This window comes from Salarias fasciatus, chromosome 14 (assembly GCF_902148845.1).
Source record: "Salarias fasciatus chromosome 14, fSalaFa1.1, whole genome shotgun sequence".
NCBI classification, from domain to species: Eukaryota; Metazoa; Chordata; class Actinopteri; order Blenniiformes; family Blenniidae; genus Salarias; species Salarias fasciatus.
This window is the reverse complement of record NC_043758.1, coordinates 16,394,669-16,412,805: the sequence shown is the minus strand read 5'-3', so window position 1 is coordinate 16,412,805 and position 18,137 is coordinate 16,394,669. Positions and strand designations below refer to the sequence as shown.

Sequence of the window (18,137 nt, the reverse complement as noted above, 5' to 3'; positions counted from 1 at the left end):
TTTGCATTTTGAGGGCAAAAGTTTCAAGAGGGGTGAATAAAGAGAAGGAAACTTTGTTTGTAGGATTTTTAAACTAGTATATTTTTAATCTAAAATGTATTAGATATATCATGGTGACAAGATTTCGATCATTTATGTGTTTAATCAACTTTTAGGAACATGCATACATGACTCATCCATTCATCCTTCTTTGATAAACACACATTCCCTATGTTTGTGCTACAAGGGGACACTTGAGTTTATCACAGTTTACACTCACCAGAAGACAGGACAGATCCTGACCAGGTCAATGATACACCACAGGAATAACACGAGGAAACAGACATTTACCCACTCCCTTTCACACTGACAGTCAGGGGAACACACTAAATATTCTAAGCAGTACGATTGTGGTAACAAGCTCATGTTAGGAATCAGCAAACAACCCACAGCCATGGGTATGTGTCTGCATTTCATCTTTTTAGATAAGCAACTCATCTTAATCTAAATCAGAGTAAATATCAACATCTGGTAAACAGTTTTGCCACATGTTTAATCCCTAATCCAGTCCAGTCGTATAGTTGTACGGAAGCTACTCGCCCATCATCTAACCTGGTAGGATTTATGAATAAACACTGTCTGAGTGGTGAGAGAGTACTGACAGAATCCACAGGCCTTTCGTCTGCTCTCTCTGTCACTCCTTCTGTCTTTTCTCCCACAGTTCATTTACACCTACTTTGTTTCCCACGTACACTTACTGCCTCGAACAAATCTGAAGCCTCTCTCTTTTTCTGTCTTCCTCGCAGAAACTCAAATTCTAATGCGTCCAAATGCCATGAATGGAAGATCGCTCTTTTGCTTCTGCTAGTCTCCCACACACCTAAACACTATTTCTCTCTCACTCTGTCTCTGTCTCTCTCTCTCTCTCTCTTCTCTGTCTCTCTGTCTCTGGTTCGGTGAGACAGCTCTGCAGTGTGGGCTGAGTGTCTGAGTCGGATTTGACCTCAGCGGTGTTGCTGCTCAGCTGGCTTGTGCGTTTGACTCCGACAGCCCCAAGCTGGGATTCTTACGTAAAATAGCAGTGAAATCAGGTGTGTGTCAGAGAGTCTGTGAAAGCTTGTTTTGTCAGAGTTGATGACAGGCTGCAGTTTGAATGTAGTCCTAATGATTTATGATTAATGATTTCAGTTATTATTCTACCAAATAGCGCTCTGCAAAACTTTTCTATCTCCAGGCAGATCTCAGCTCTCTGTGTTTAAAGCAGTCGATACATTTTAGGGTTTGTTTGAGTGCTTGCATGCGTGGGAAATAATGCAATATCAGACATCTGTAAATGGTATCATGTGGTTATTTGACTTGCTCCTATTATGGTGAATGAAGGTATTGATCCAAAATTTGCTGGCAGATGCACAATCAAAACTGCTTGTTGACAGACTAATAGAGATGATTCATGTTGGATTTTTAACCTGGTTAAAAGGGGTGAGGCAGTGTTGAAACCATTCTATTCATTTTACAACACATAGTAGACGTAACCTGAACATGCTATCTGCAGTACATACATGCATAAAGTAAAAACATGCATTTCTCACAATGCACACAGTTGTTCTGCTTCTCTACTCCACCGCTTCATGTGCTTGCTGCTGTAAATGGAAGCAAATTGTGTTGGATTTGTTGAGTTAGACTAGGCTGCAGAGAAAATAGTACATAAAGTGAATATCAGTTAAATTTCCAGCATAAATACTTTCACCAAGAACTGCATCATGTAGATTTGCGTGATCTGATTTGATCCAGTTCAAAAAAATAATAATAATGGGTTGCAAGACTCTTGTGCCTGACAACTTTTTACCTTTGTATGCTAACATTTATAAAAAATATCCTGTCCTCAAACTGAAATCATTTACAATGTTGTGCAAAATGGAACTTTATCACCACTGTAAAAGCAGAAATTAATGGCTGAGCTGTTCACAATGATTTACTTTTTTTTCTCATAAGATGGCCAGGCAGGGCACTTTGACGAATACTATGTTAGGTCCGGTCAGCTCTGGACTTACGTTACATATCGTCTAGACAATGAGGCGGTCTAGACAATGTGTAATGTAAGTGATTGGTGATACTGCTTGAGGAGTAATGGGAGCAGCAAGACAGGTGAACAGTGTCCTCTGAAGTCCGCTGCCATATGACTCTCTGTTTTCAGCAAGAAGTAAAAAAGTCAGGTATCCAAAGTTGAAAAACTAAACTTTTCAAGACCTGAAAGGATCAGAAAGGTGGTCTATGGTTTTCCATTCATAGAGTTTTCCACAGTAGTGACGAGAGGCATATCTGGAACGTTTGCACTCAGCTCCAAGTTTACATTGCTGAATCTGTGTGTTTATACGTGGATGACCTTCCATTGGTGCTGTTTACCTGTGCTGATTTGTGAGCGCTGCTGGAATTGATCAGGATGTAGCTTCATGCGATAGCAGCTCAAAGTACCTTTGATGAGATCAGTGGTAGGCGGACTCATGTCAGTAAGAAAGACATCTCATGGATTGAATATCGACTGATCTGCCTTCAAAGTAGACTTGGCTGGTGGTGCTTCTGACAGTGAAAGTAATACCATTATTATTTTTGTGTGTTACTGTACTCCAACAAGTAGTAAACCGAGAAGTGTTATAAGCCTCACACAAGAACTGTGAAGTTCTTGTTAGCGACGAGGAACACAGTAAATGGGGCATCGTGCAGTCTTGATGGCACAAAGGTGCCATTGTGTTTGTCAGGATCCAACAGCATTCGTCATATGTTTGTACAAATATACCCAGATGTCGGCCAGAGTATTTATGGTGGGTATTCACAGTAAGCAGTACAAGGAAGTGTTGCTTTAATAATGAAGAGAAGCCTAAAGATGCACTTGTTTGACAGACTTTGGTTTTATAGTTCGTACAGGCATCAAGCTTTACAGCTACAAGAGTCAACCTGAACTCATGCAGCAAATCACATCTGTGTACACTCCCCGAGCAAAGGCTCCACCGCAAAAAATGCAAACCCCATGTAGGCTGCAGCTTCCCCTGTCAAGTCGTCATTAAATGTTCAGTAGGCAGCGGATGGTGAAAATGACTTCTGACAATAGATGCGAACGGGCTAGAGTTTCTACTCGCTGTTGTGTGGGAACAATGAGTGAGAGAGACAGAGAGAGGGGAAGAGAGAAATGGAAATGGAAAGAGACAGAGAGAAGAGGAGAGAAGATACCAGCACGTGCTAATCACTTGGAGCTGTATTGTCTTCTGCTGACAGTAATGCTTTGAGATGGACTGCATGGGACAAGAGAGCGAGTCTGTTCCACCATCCCTCTCTGTCTTTCTCTCTCCTCCTCTCTTGTTTTTTGCTCTCGGTTTCTTTTTGTTTCAGGAAGTGAACCCAGGGTTGCACACACCATCTGCTCTGGCGCTGCAGTGTAGGTGAAAGCGTGACAAGTGAGAATGTGCTGGCTTTTGAGCAGCTTTGGGAGTGTGTTTTTATACCTGTGTGTTTCACGCAGTACCTCGCATTTATCTAACAAAACACAGTTTTCATGTTGGCTCTGTCTCTTTAAGTATTCGAACATGTTAGAGAAATGGGTCAATATAGCACCTAGCCGGTCCCAAAACAACAATGAATATGGATTTTAAACAAAGCCTGAGTCTTCTAAAAAAAAAAGATAAATAAATAAATCTGTTGTTCTGTGTCAATAACAACTGTGAATGTTTTTATACAGCATACATTGAATCCTGTTTTAGTCACCTTGTATCGCTGATTGGCAATTGCTTGCCGGGCCCTATATAAGCTTTCCTTAAATTAAAATCAATTAAATTTCAACATTTTGATGCAACAGAGCAGCAGCAGGGGCGTTCAGGTCTGCTTTGTACGTGTTTGGATGGGTGGAGGTGGTACATGCATTGTTGTGTATCTGAATGCAGTGATGAGAGACTACATTTCCATCTTTAGAGCACAAAACCTGGGTCACCTGCTTTTTGAGTATATCGCAAGAATTGTTTCCCATCGCGCCGGTAATAACCACTGATCACTGTTTTCTCACAGTCAGCATTTGGTCAATCAGTTACATCGGTGACAGCAATGCACCGAATCGATAGAGGAATGGTATTATTATTATGGGACTCCTGAAAGGATTCAAATGTGTTTTTATACATCCTGAGCCACCAGGGTGCCGCTTGTTCCCTGCATGCCCTTTCCTGAGTCACCACGTGTTGCGAAGTCGTGCTGTGAATCAACTCCTGCATTGGCAGCAGCTTGACTTAGAGCAGCAGTAGGGTTTCTGTCGCCGTCTCTTGTTGGCTTTAGGTTTTTATGGTTGTATGAATGTAAGACAGGAAGAAGGAGGAGGAAATAAACTGAGACTTGAGATATAAAGTAGGAGAGGAGGATCCAGAGGTAGCTATAATAAATACCTTCAGAGGCCTGACTTGAGTTAATATAAAATCTATTAATAAATGATCAGACACGTCTGAGGCATTAAGACGCTGCGTTTAGTTTCATTACGTGTTCTGATCTCTTACAGGCCTCAGTGTCGGCTCCGTGATGGGACTCCACTGAGCTACTCATGTTTTTGCTGACATCCGATAGTATGAGGTGACATTATCACTTTTGTGACAGTGAATAACATTTGTTTGGTTCCTCCTCAGTGTTTCTACAGACATATGTGAGGTTTGAATCTGCTGCTTCAGTGGAAGAACAACATTTGGGCTTGGAGGGATGTCAAGAGCCAAATTCTGCACAGACAGATTGGCATTCATTACCGCAGCTGCTATTATAAACGGAAACCGTCACAAATTTAGCTTCCATGAATGTTTACAGACACCATCTTAACCTATTTTAATCCCTTATTCATAATATTTACAAGCACTTTCCAGTCATTTTTCATCTTTGGAGTTGTGTAAATATCGGAACACTGTTCAGTCCTCTGTGCCCATGATTTTATAGACATACAGATGGCAGCCTCTTTCTCTTTGACTTTATATATAAGCTGTTTGAATTCTGAGAATGGTTGGCAATATGAACTAATATGAGTTTTTTTTGTGTGTGTTTTTTTAGAAATAAAAGATACAAGTATACTAGATTCGTTTCAGTTTTCTGCAGTTCCTCAGCCCTCTTGATAAGAGTTTGCCTTTTCGCTGCTCTTCCACATAGAGAGGAGCCAGTTAAGGTGCCCTGGGCCTCTGACGACCCTTTTCATCCCTGCTCAACCCATGATCATCTGGAGCAATTATATCTCTTGTTTGGTCTCGGGGGTAGCTAGGGGTTTCCCCAGAGATGCTGGACGAGGTTGCAGGGGACGGGGATGGCTGGGCTTCTTTGTTGTCCGTATTACCAGCACATCCTTCTCAGTGGCCTGTCGCTGTCCGGGTGTGTGAATACCTGGCTGAGTGCTGAGTGTCTCAGGGCCTCTGCAGAGCTTCAGAGGAATGTCAAACTCACACTGGCTTTCTGATCTGAAGCTGAACCTCCGTGCATCTTCTGCTTCGGGAGATGAATGTAGAAAATGCACACATGGAGACATCAAAGTTTTGTGTCTCATTGTTTATTCTACTTTTGATATTCTTTTGATACTAGAAAGAATAAAAGGAAAATGGGGGCAGATGTGTTTGATGCCAGTGGTTTTCTGGGGAACTGCAGCCAATGTTGGGAGAGAGTCTTGTGAAAACATGACCAAAAGGAAATGCTGATGAAGCAAAATTCATAGACTGCAATGCATATTCAACACAGAAAAATAATTAATTCACCAAAAAAAAAACACCCCCTCTTGTTCAGACTGATTGCAATTCTGCAAGTGCAGCAGTACTTCTACACGAGACTGTCTACGACTGATTGAAACTCACGTTTGTTTACGGCGGCAGAAAGAAAGACAGTGGCATTTTCAGAAACGTTCATAGCTCATAGCTGAAGGAAGGAAAGAAGAGAGAAAGGAACTGGCAAGTAAAAAGCTAATTCCTGATGACGTTTCAACATGTGTTGTAATGAAAAACATGAAGGCTTTGCAAAAACTGGGCAAGCATTCGCATGAGGCAATTCACACACTGCTAATTTGGCAGAGGAGTGCTGGTGTCAGCTCAGTTACTGTACACTGCCTGCTGAGAGCTCACACAGCACAGCGGTGTGAAAGGCCAGATTAGCAGCTACTGTAAATGTGTGTGTGGAGCGCCCGTCTGCGTAAGAGCCTCAAAATGAGAGGGACGGAAATGAATAAAGGAAGAAATTCTCTGATTGCTGGCTGTGCTCCAAACCACCACACAGCAAATACTCCACGGCCCGAACCAACACTTTGTCGATGTGCGTTGCTATGGTAATTATGTCCCTGGCTCTGGAGTGCTGTCGTTCAATCTGGAATGCTTTAAAAAGACAAAGACACACACACACACAGACACACACACAAATATACTTAAGTAAGGCTTCAAGCTGGGGAGGGGAACCAAAAAGGCAACTAAACTGAAGCGTGACAGGTATAATTGGATCGTTAAAGGGAAGGTAATTTGATGTGATAAAAGCAGAATGAATAGGAAGTGCTGTCAGGTTTCCTTCCAGATGTGACATGTGGGTTCGTGAGGAGAAACAGCTGGAAGTGCTGATTCTCTCGTCAGATACCATCAAAACACAGCAGAAACTGAGGGAATGAAAACATGACGTCCCGGACAATCCTAAAATTGCAAATTGGAGCCTCAGTTGAAGGCTGTGTTTGAGTGGATTACAGTGAGAACTATATTTATTTGGCAGAATGAAGACAAAACGTATTTATCACATCTGGTGAAGCATAAGTGTTTTGCTCTGATTCATTAATGTGAAACAAGTAGATCCCTGTTGTAATTCACACGTGCTGTTTTCCTCTGCAACACGACGGCAACGGGTCAGCACCTCCTGGGAAATGACCCTTGCTTCTTTTTTTTTCAATGCTAAGTAGGTCAATGGCAGGTCGAACAAAGAACAGAATTAAAGTACGTCGTTACAGGATCATTTTTGAAACGTTAGTATTCATGCAACACTCAACACATGGTTGGATTTAATTGTTTCCATTGTTTTGATGTTTTACTTGCTGGTGGTAATTCAACTTCGAAAAACAAAACAGAAAAATAAAAAGAACAGGAAAACAAGCATTCTCTGAGTTTTATGAATCCTCTCGGCTCCCGTTTTTTTCGTCTCGCGGACCACAAGTAAATGAGTTGATTTAAAATGTAAAACATGCCGAGCATGTGGAGTCTTCCAGGGGGTTTCCGTGGGTTTAAACCCTCTTCAAAGCTGGTGAAGAAACGCAGCCTTCAGTTCAGCTCTACTCGTGGCGAAGCGTGGATGATTAAAGGAGTCCGAGAAACAGAACGAGGAAGAGAAGGACAGCAAAGAGAATGTGTCAAATCTGTGAATGATTATTCTAGTAAATCCCTGCGGAGAAGCTGCGTGTGCACTGCGGGCGGAATAACAAACTGTGCTGGTCGCTTTGCTGCCAGTAAACTGTGGCTGCGCCCTTGGGTGTCCTGTGAGCCGCTGATGCTATTATTTAGTATCCCAGTCTGCAGCTGAAACTTGCACTGAGGTTAAAGTTTTGTATTTTATGTGTGGGTAGAGTTAGTTCTGATATTGTCTCCATTGTGGCTGTGCGAAATGTTTTACACGTTCTGTGGCAGTGGAGCTGGAATTTACGGTCTGTTAGCTGAAATCGTTTATCACAGTTTCCTGCGCTGATCTGAACTCGAGTGCGCGCTGGACTCAGTTCGATGAGTAAAGTTTAATAAGGTCATCCTATTTAGATACTACACTCTCACTTTTATAATTGAAGTTCCCCACAATGCTTTTCCACTTAGTCTCATTGCTGTGCACATTCAGTGAAATAGGCAATACTCATTCCACGAAGGTAAAGTTTTTTTATTTACTGAGTTTAGCCGTGATAATTAGCAGTATGTTGATTCTTAGGAAGTTCAGTCCTTTCCCCTAAAAATGTCAGACAAAAGGAGATGTTCCCCCAAACAACCTTTGTACCTCCTGAAAGCTTCCTCCAGTTGGTAATTAATGCTTCATCACAGAAGCAGCATCGCTGTACAAACGTAGACCTCTCAGCTATTAGCCCAAACAACTTGTTCTCTTTCCAGTCACTGTCGAAAGAGTTTAATTTTGCTGGAAGCACTGAGGTAAATTTGCTGCTCTCCGCTAACTCAACAGCCAGCTGCTGGTTTGTCAGGAAACATTAAGCACCTGGAGAGGATGCTGACCCACCTCAGCTAACACAGAGACAGAGTCGGAGCGTTTTCCTTCAGGCTGTCCACCTGCTAAACCTCAAACAGTAGACTTGGATATATACTTCTTGAGCTATTTGGCACTTTGTAGAACATAAGAATGTTGTGTGTTTTTGTTTATTTTTTTTTATTCTTCATATTAAAATAGTTGTTTCATTGTGGAACAGTTGTTCAATTTCACAGCGCATTATACTGTGTATAATTCAGCTTGTGACTAATAAAAGACTTGGCTTTAAGTGAAAGTGTAAAACTTTCATTGTGTTTTCTGTGTCACTTAACGCTACAGCCGTGCTTGGAAGCACTGAAAATGCACCTTTTTTAAATGGGATCACGGGGTGGAATGTTTTCAGAATGCTCCGAATCTATCTCTGTGTAAATGGGGTAAAACACAACTTTTTAAAAGTTCTCCAAGTCTCTGTGAAAAGAAGCTACATTTTTTTTTAGACTTGCAGCCAACTGTGAGCCAGAAGGTGATAAATACATACATAAATTCATTGCATGCATGTGTGCACGTGCTCATAAATATCACCTCCAAGGAAAAGTACTAATCTCAATTCAAGTTGAAGTCAGAGTTTGCTCGTCCTGCTGCACAACTTCAGCAGGTGTCGCGAGAGCGTTTGACTTCATGAGCCACACTCACAAAAAATTGTGAATTTTTTAAATAAAGTGAATATAACGTACCATAATAATCTTTAAACCCTGATTAAAAATAAAAAATAAACAGCTATCGAGCCTCTGAGAAGTACCTGAGCTTTGGACAGAGAATCTCTTATAGAGTGTCCTCATCACGGATGTCCTGGGCAATTCTCTCCGCTGGCCTCTGGCAGGAGGAACCGCAGCCTGAGGTGCAGAACAGACAAACTCTGCAACAGCTTCATACCTCAGGCTGTAAAACGTCTGAACTGCAAACAGTTTGTAGGCTGTTGTCAGGTTGGAGGATGCAATATCCAGGACCTTATCAATTCATGTGCTGTCTATCTGTCTGTCTGTCTTCATTTCTCACTTGAACAGCAGTGGCAGACTCGTGTTTGTGGTGGACTGTGCTCGCTTCATTATATGTCCCCTTATTTTTCCCCTGTCTTTGTTCTTTTCCGCTGAAATACGTTTGGACTGTGATATTCAGAGATCCTAACAGTCTCTCGTTGAGCTTGATGAAGACGGTAGCTGATGTGTTTCTGTGCATCTTCTTTCTTGTTTATTTCACATCATAATTTAACGGGGCAGACGTTTTGCTGACAGGATGACAGTGGAATTACACTGAGTTACCGTCATATTGGGTTGGCGCTCCGCATTTAGCGAGAGGAGAAAACCAGATAAAGAGATAGAAGGTGAGAGAAGCTGTCAGAATCATTAGGACGAGAGTTTCAGCAAATTCACCAAACAGTGTGTGTCTGTGTGTGTGCACGGGAACACATGAACTTATCTCTATTTACTGTCAAAGTTACTCAGACTACTCACACACTGACAGTAACTGGAGATAAATTCATGCACGCACACACACACGCACACACATTAGATAATCATCTTTCTTCTCTTGTTGCCTCTTTTATTCTCATCTGTTCTTCTCCTGCTGTTTTCTTCTTCTCTTCTTTTTATCTGGAGTTGCAGCTCAGATTTGATGCCATAAGAAATAAGTGTTCTGGCGCGATGTTTGCTCAGCCTGATGTCTTTGAACCGCGTCGTAGAAAATCACCTAGCTGTGCCCCGAGGCTGGCGCCGTGTTTCCCGTGTGCGGCGCTGACATATCTCCATACTTAATATGATTCATTTGTTAAAGGCAGACACGGGAACACGTTTCACTTGTTGTTTTTACCACATTTTTACTGACGAACTGAGCGAACATGACAGGCTTCTGTCTCTCTCAATCAGTGCGAGTGCAGCAACACATTTTAATTCATTCATGCTGAACTACAGCAGGGCTGAAACAATCAGAATAAAAACGTCTGATGCAGCTGTTTTGATTGTCTGTTGAAAAAGCTTCCAGTTCTGCCGCCACTGTGGAGGATTTCTTTACTTTTTCTCCTGTATGACGGATTCAAACTAATCTGTTTTCAAACTGCAGACCGTCCGTCCGTCCGTCCATTGGACTGTGGGCGGTGACTGGAGCACCTGAAGATGGTTCATGCATGCACAGGGAGAACATGCAAACTCCCCACAAAAAAGCCCACCCCAAGCCCAAACTTTTGTATTGTTTTTATAATACACAGTAAAAAACTGAGAAAACATGTGTACATGGTGTGAATGTGGCAGTAGAGACAGTGAGTTCCTGACTGTCACACCAAGGTGAGTTGTTGTAGAGTTTAATGGCGTGTGAAATAAATATTTGCGGCACTGGTCTTTGTTACAGAGGTGCTGTTTGAGTGTGCTGGAGAATAAGCTCTGCTGTCCCTGTGTCATGGAGTGAATGTTTCATCTGTATTAACATGGAACTTTAACAGATATAATTTGTTTTTCCTGGATAATTTATTTTCTTTAGGTTTTCCGGTGTTTTCATGTTCGTTGTAGTAATTTTTCAGGAGTAGAGATCAAAACCTCGGTGTGTGTTTTGCATGAGTAATGTTGGAGTCAACAACCTGATCAAACAACAATCAATTCTTCCGTGCATGCTGATGAATGAGTTGCGTTAAACAACAGCAGCTCTTTCACTTCATTACAGCTGCATGTCTAATAGAGTTTGGGAAGTTGGACTTGGACTATAATTGACTTCTGTCTCCATGGAGATGCGAGCGACTGTGGGAGCTGCAGGAAGGGCCTCTGTTGTGTGGCTTCGTCGTATCGCGTGTGAGAGGTTTTACTTGGCTGAGGCTCCGCAGCTGCATTTGAAAGTGGATTTCGGCAGTTGCAGCCTCTGTGCGTGGTATCAATAATGCAAACATCGTGCGGTTGGATACTTTCCTTTTTATGTTTTAAAAATGTGGGCACTTGGTTGTAGGCAAACACAAATTTCAGCCCTCGGTCGGCAGGAATCCGCTGATTTTTCAACATTTTTCAGCACCACACCTTCAGCCATAAACCTACACACTTACTCCAGAGCAATCCATATCGTTTTTCTGTGCACTGCAGGCCACACACAGCCTGCGAAAATAACACAGCTTGTGCGGCACACACTGCTTCACAGGGAACATCAAGAGTGATAAGGGCAAGTCTCGAGGAGAGCATGTACAAATTAAAAGGGAGTGAGAAGAGCGGGTGTGTGGTGGTGGTGGGAGGTGTTAAAGACGGGGTCAGCGAGCACAGACAGGGTGTGATTAGCCAAACAGGATGAGATGAATGGAAGGGAGAGTGGACAGGTCTTCAATCACATGATGAGAAACTCCCTCAGCTAATTCTTTGATACGATGAAGATGGATTTTTTTCTCTCCTTTCTGCTCCTTCTTTTTCCACACCTAGTTTTGAACATGTCAGCATCAAAGCTGGCAGAATGAAGTCTTCCTGCAGAGAGGACTTGACCTCTTATGCTCACCGCACTCATCCTCATGCGGCAACTGAAATTTCAAACCTGAATAGTCTGCATCGCAGTGAAGTTTTAGAACCTGTCCATTAAACATAGCACTTGTGCTTTCAAAAATTAATGTTCTTCAAGATTCCAGACGAGTTTTGTAGATTGATATGACTCTGTAAAGTGATGACTGAAATATTAGGCTCATGTTTCACATCTCTGCTCACCTTTAGTTGGCTGCTTATTACAGTAATTGTCTTATTATTGACTCAGCTGCATCTACGAACTTTTCACCTCATACAGAGATCCTTCTCTTGATGTCAAGATGTGGGAAAGAGGATCTAACAACATACCAGGTTAGGATAAAAGACGATCTCTATCGATGAGGAGATACATGAGAACACTGTAACTAAACAGGAGTTCTAAAAGACACAAGTCAAAGTTCAAAGGAGGCACAGCAGGTTTAAAAACGGGTGACTGGACAGTTATTTGACATGAACTAAACAGATGGACCGGAAAGGACACAAGGACAGACAGAGACTTAAATATACAGGAAGAAAGGTGGACATTATGGGAAGCAATCAAGGTGAACAATCGGGTGAGACACTTGGGAAGAGAGCCAGAGATCAGAGAGAAACCACAGACATGATCCTTGAATCAATACAGGAATTTATACATAGATGTCATGAACAGCAGCAAGCAAGAAACATGATGCTGACTAGATACACATAACCAGATTTAACTTGGATAAAAGTTGCAAGCAACTAACTTCACTTTTCCAGGTATTTGAAGTGAAAAATGTATTCAAGTTTTAGCCTTCGTGAGATTTCAAAGCTTGTACTTTCTCCTACATAATTAAGGGAATTCAGTGTCTTTGTTGATTGAAGCTGTACAGCTATACATCTAGTTAGCTAATGAACGTGCATACAACATGACTAAAACAGCGGGAGGGCATTACCTGGCTGACTAAAACCAGGATGCTTAAACATCCACGCATGATATGACAATCAGTTCTTTCAAGGACAAAGAGGGAACAAACACAAAGACACAAACACACTGACATGGACACAAACACCCAACTTTAAAAAATATTGATAACAAAAAGACTGGACTCGGGGCAAAAAACAACAAAGCACTACAAGACAGGGGAACTGACAAGGTGGAAAACATTCGGGGGAAAAAGTACCTCGAGAGAATCAATCATTGGAGAAACACAGCAGGGAGTCGTAAACCATCAAGACACAAGAGAAGAGCCATCAATCTTCTTTCCCGCCTGCATCTCAGAGGCTATGTGGAGAGCAAAGAAGCTCAGACATCCTTATCCCCGACAGCTTCCTCCAGTTCTCTTTGGGGCTACTCTGAGCTGCTCTACCAGCCCAGAGATCTAAAGATGGATCCTGCCGGCTGGCTGAACTCTGTACACCTCCAAAGGGATCCAGCCATGGAATCAGACGTGTGGACCAGTTAATCAGAAATCAGAGGAGTAACCACTTAACTTTGAGTCTGTCCTGGATGGTCAAGGTCCTCGTTCTGTCTCGACAAGTGAGGCCCTGCAGAGAAAACCCATTTTCACCAGAACCATTCAGAAGTCAGCAAAACTAATGCTTTAGACTAGATGTTCATCAGATTGAGAAATAAACTGCTGATGAAATGTCAGGTCCTCAAAGGAAGGCATATTTCTCATATATTTTCAGTATTTGTTCTGTGTTGCTGTTTCTGTGTCTGCATCTGACCACCTTTCTCTCCTCCATCACGTCTTATTGTCAGCTGTCAGCGTGAGTCTTCAGTCCAGAGCATGTGGATCATGTTTCCCTCTGAGGAAACATGTGATTAGCTCTGCATACATCTGCATGGCAACACTCCTCATGCACTTTGCTAATTGTAGTGTTGCTTAATGCCCCCCTTCTCAGCTCATAGCTCCTCTGCAATTACTGTATGTGAATCCATCCCTCTGTTTTCCTGCTGCTTGTCTGCTGTCAGAACAGGGTGACAGTTCACACACATCGCTTTGATGATTACATGGATATTTTGCAGTGAGGCGTTGCTGAGATCTTTTTTTTTTTCTTTTCTTTCTTTTTCATATCATTCATATCTTTGTATGTAAATAGAAGAAACAGTAGGAAAATATGAGAATCCCAGTAGAAATTAGATTTTTAATGGTGTAATTTACCTCTTAAATTAAAGTTTTGGGGTTTCATTAGTGTTTATCCAGCTGGTACAGTCCTCCTTTGTTTATACTACTCAGCAAGCACTTCGTTTATGAAGCTCATTATGTGATGATTACTCCTTTAAAAATTTATTGATGATACAACATTTAGTCCCCGAGAATCTCTAAAATGCAATATGCATACGGTTGCCAATTTCTGTGTAATTAACCCGAACACTGAGTGTGCCACCCCGCGGTCACAGCGGGTGCGCTCAACTGCCCTGGGACAAGTTCAAATTATGATGCTTTAAGCAATAAAGTGCAAAGAAATAAACAAAACTGTTTTGGGATGCATGTTTGATGTCTGATATCCTGATGCAAGCCGAGGATTTTGGGGACTCATTGTGGTGACTTCTTGGCTCTAATAGTTCACACTCTCCCACTACTTCAATACTTTGATACGTTTTTAATGAGAGCAGTTTATATGCATGTGTGTTATATTGTAGAAAATCAATTAAATGTGTACATAAGAAAACACAGGGTGCAACCAAAACTGACTATAAAAAAATAAATGAAAAACAATCTTTAAATAGGTAGCTTCATCCAGCAAATAAACGGGCTTCAGAGTTTAATCTTCAAGAGGGATTGTTATTATTACTTAGCGGCCTGGTCACAATCAACATTGACTCCAGGTGGACAGCAGACAAAAAAATTCAGCCTCAACAAACTGTGCCAATTTTTATTTTCACTATACTACAGTTTTCGAGCAATCAGATGCAAAAAAATTCATCCAGTAATCTTATTTGGTAGTAAAATGGTGATCAGTTAAAGATGTCGAGGCAAAATGTGGTATGGACTCTACATTAGCATGACTTGGATAGCATAACAAGACTTAAAACAGATGAAGAGCATCACTACAACTTAATAAACTCAGTTGTTTGTTTAATTTAGTAAAATATATGAACAGAACTCTGCTTTATTGCCCATCAAATGACCACAAAAGACTCTATAACGTGCAAATGTGATGAAATATGTGGACAATAAATTATCTTTTCTGCAAACTTAATATAAATGTCTGCACATACAATTTGCACATTGCTGGATTGCTGTAATTTATGTTTCTTAACTGATTTGTATCAAATGAACAACAACAACTGCATTATTTCGGAAATCTTGACACTCAGAAGTTTGTAAAACGTCCTATCGGGCCGATGAATCGGCCAATCCGATGAATCGGTCGACCTCTAACTGGTAGTGCAGTGAAATAACATAAAGTCACTGAAATTGTTGTTTAAATTATCTGGCAATTACCATTACCAAATTTACCAAATGAGAATTTTCCCGTAGCATTATGCGAGTTATTCAAAAAGAGGAATTTTGGAATTCAGAGTCCTTGCTTCGATTCTCTGCGTTAGTTTTCTGTGGGTAAAAGATGTACTTTTAGGCAAATATGTTGTCTTGAGAGTTGTAGATAAATACACCCCTTTTCAACATGCTCACATGTTCCAATAATATCAAGAATTTCAACTTCTAAGTGGAATAACAAAATGCGAGGGTATGGACACTACATGGGGTACGGACACTACAATTGCAAACAACAGATCCCATTTGCAACTGTTGTAATATTAATTGTGTGCACTATATCCACAACATATCATCATTCAAATAGTGCTACCCAGGTATATAAAATAGAACATTCAGCTCAAGCCAAATACATAGTAGGAATGAGGAACTGGATAGGGGTACGGACACTACCGGAAATTCTGGACATCGAGATACTATATTAGTTCAGCCTTTGTAACTTCATAGATAGTATATTGCTGATGCTATTTTTGGTCAGAAACTGATCCAATACCATAATAGATATATTTTAGACATGGCCTTGGCTTATATTGTGCTTATTTAAAAAAATAAGTCTCCATTAAGTCAAAAATCAGCTGAAATAGAGAAATATATAACGAGTTGAGCTTCCAGCTTCGCGGAACACAGCTGGGCCCCCACAGCTCAAATTTGCACGAAACAACCTGCAAAATAAAAGTAATCACATCCATTATCAAAAAACATCACAGTATTTCAATATATTTCTGATTTCCTTTGAAAATGAAGCTCCTAAAATTCAAACAATCTTGTTTTGACCAGATATAACGCCCTTTTTCCTACAAAAAAACCTTACATCAAATCGTCTTGGCGAAGATGATCAATGAAACATGCAGAAATAAATGCATGTTGTTGTTTCAGTAAGCCATTGGCTGTCCAAACACACTCTCAAATGCATTCAAACACTAGCCTACACCACATTAGAAGACAATAACAACACACACAATACATTTCACAGGAAGATTGTGACCAGGCCGTTAGGGGTTATATTAGATCTCCATTTGAATAGAAATACATGAAATTGATCATTTCATTACCTAACCGCCAAGAGAACAATAATGTCAGAGGGAAAAAAAAAAAGTTGCAGATAGGATCGACAGGACAGTTTTCAAATAGGAACACTTCAGATAACCTGACAAGGAAACAGGCCACATCTTTAAACAAAAGAGCTTCAATCACTTGCTTTTTTTTCTTCTCGGAGATCTAATGCTAATAGAATGACGACAATAAATTGTATTGGAAACGAAATGCACAGTTTAATGTCAATTTGTTTTTGCTTTTCTTTATGTTCTGTTTTCTTCTTCTCTGTCTTCCAATAAAACAGATACTGAGAGGTGAAACTGATAGTAAAAGGAAAAGCGGTGAGAGGTGGACGGTTCTCCTGAGTTGACTGGATGTTGTTACCATACAGGTTCAGAATGCTGCAGTGTGGTGCACAGCAGAGCGATTTGATGGTGTGTTGTGAATAATGCAGAATAAAGCAAGTTTTTCTTTGTTAGTGTAGTCAGAATCTGTATGAACCAATTTACAACCTACATGATAGTCACACAAAATATAGAGTACACTGTAAATCCATCAGTAAAAAGCTTCAAGAAGAACGGAGATGTCCAAGAATTTATTTATTGTTTTTTTTTCCTTGTTGGCCGATAAAAATGGCCTGTTCCAACATTGTGAAAACATTTTGTCCGATTGGTTTTTTGCATATTATAGTGTTGTGTAAATTATTATACTCTCTCTGGTACTGGCATAGAGGTTAGGCCTATATGAGATTGTACGATGAACCCGATGCTGTCTGCTCATTTTGTTTCACCGATTTCACTTTGTTTTAACTTTGTAAAATATTGTAAATCAATCTGTTGTACATCACAGGTTACCTTGTTGCAATTAATTGAAGTTTTGCTTCATTTCATTAACCTTTCTTTATGCTAGAATTGAGTTAAAGAACGCAGGACATTTGTTGATCCTTGGGGGAGATTTATTGTCACGCTGCAGCAACTCGAGCTAAATTTGAATTCCTCCGTCAGCGATGCAGTTTAAATGTCAGCCAGTCAAATCGCTCATTGTTACACTGAGTTTTATGAATTATCGATTGTATCAAACTGCTGACTAAATGAAAACACATTAACTGAGTACATTCAGACTCACCATATTGCATCTTGGGAGTTTCATTGTTATGACGAGCTTGGTTTGTTTTCTCAGACTGGTTGAGATTACAGTCTCTCGGTAAATGATGTTAACTGCGTGCAGTCAGTGCCGCCAGCGTTGCTTGTTTCCAAATACTTGAACTGAATGCTGCAAACTGCTGTTGACGGCTCTCATGACGGTTAAGCGGCCTTGTGCACAAACATATCAATAATATTGTATATTGTAATATTTTTAGGTGTGGACTAAGTTCAGAGTACTCAAATACATATTTAATTTTCGGGGGCTTGATTTGTCTGTGAAAAGACATTTCAACAGCCTCTTTTATTACTTCATTGTGGGTTACAGTTACAGCAAAGGTACAGCTCATGTTAGATTTCATCAGCACAGTAAAATAAGAACCTTAAAACGGCAGTAAGCACTGATGAAATGTGTCTGGACTCTGCAGGGTCTTGACTCTTTTCTGCATGACTCCAGTTTGTCCTGATATATCATAGTTTTATGGCCCAGGGCAGTTTATTGGGACATTTATTAAACTCTGTATGCTTCTTTTTTTTTTTTTTTTATCTTGCATGCCGTTGCGTACCTGTATTTATGCTAGTGGTAGCTGTGTGTGTACGTGTGAGTGTGCAGTCAGGTCTCTAAAACGGTAATTTAGAGAAAATCCATCGGTGCGCTGTACTGTGGGATTTATTGATTGTGTTCCTCACACTACAGTTCCTCAACATAGACTCTGAGGGCCAGAAAATTTGCTGGCTTTGACTTTTTTTTTTCCACATCCCACGAGTAAATGTAATTCAATTTC

The 18,137-nt window shown here is 40.8% G+C and overlaps 1 protein-coding gene across 2 annotated transcripts in view; it reads left to right on the top strand.

Annotated features, from left to right (window-relative positions):
- kcnab1a (potassium voltage-gated channel subfamily A regulatory beta subunit 1a) overlaps nucleotides 1-18,137 on the top strand; it is a 110,658-nt gene that overhangs the window by 42,900 nt on the left and 49,621 nt on the right. The window lies entirely within an intron of this gene.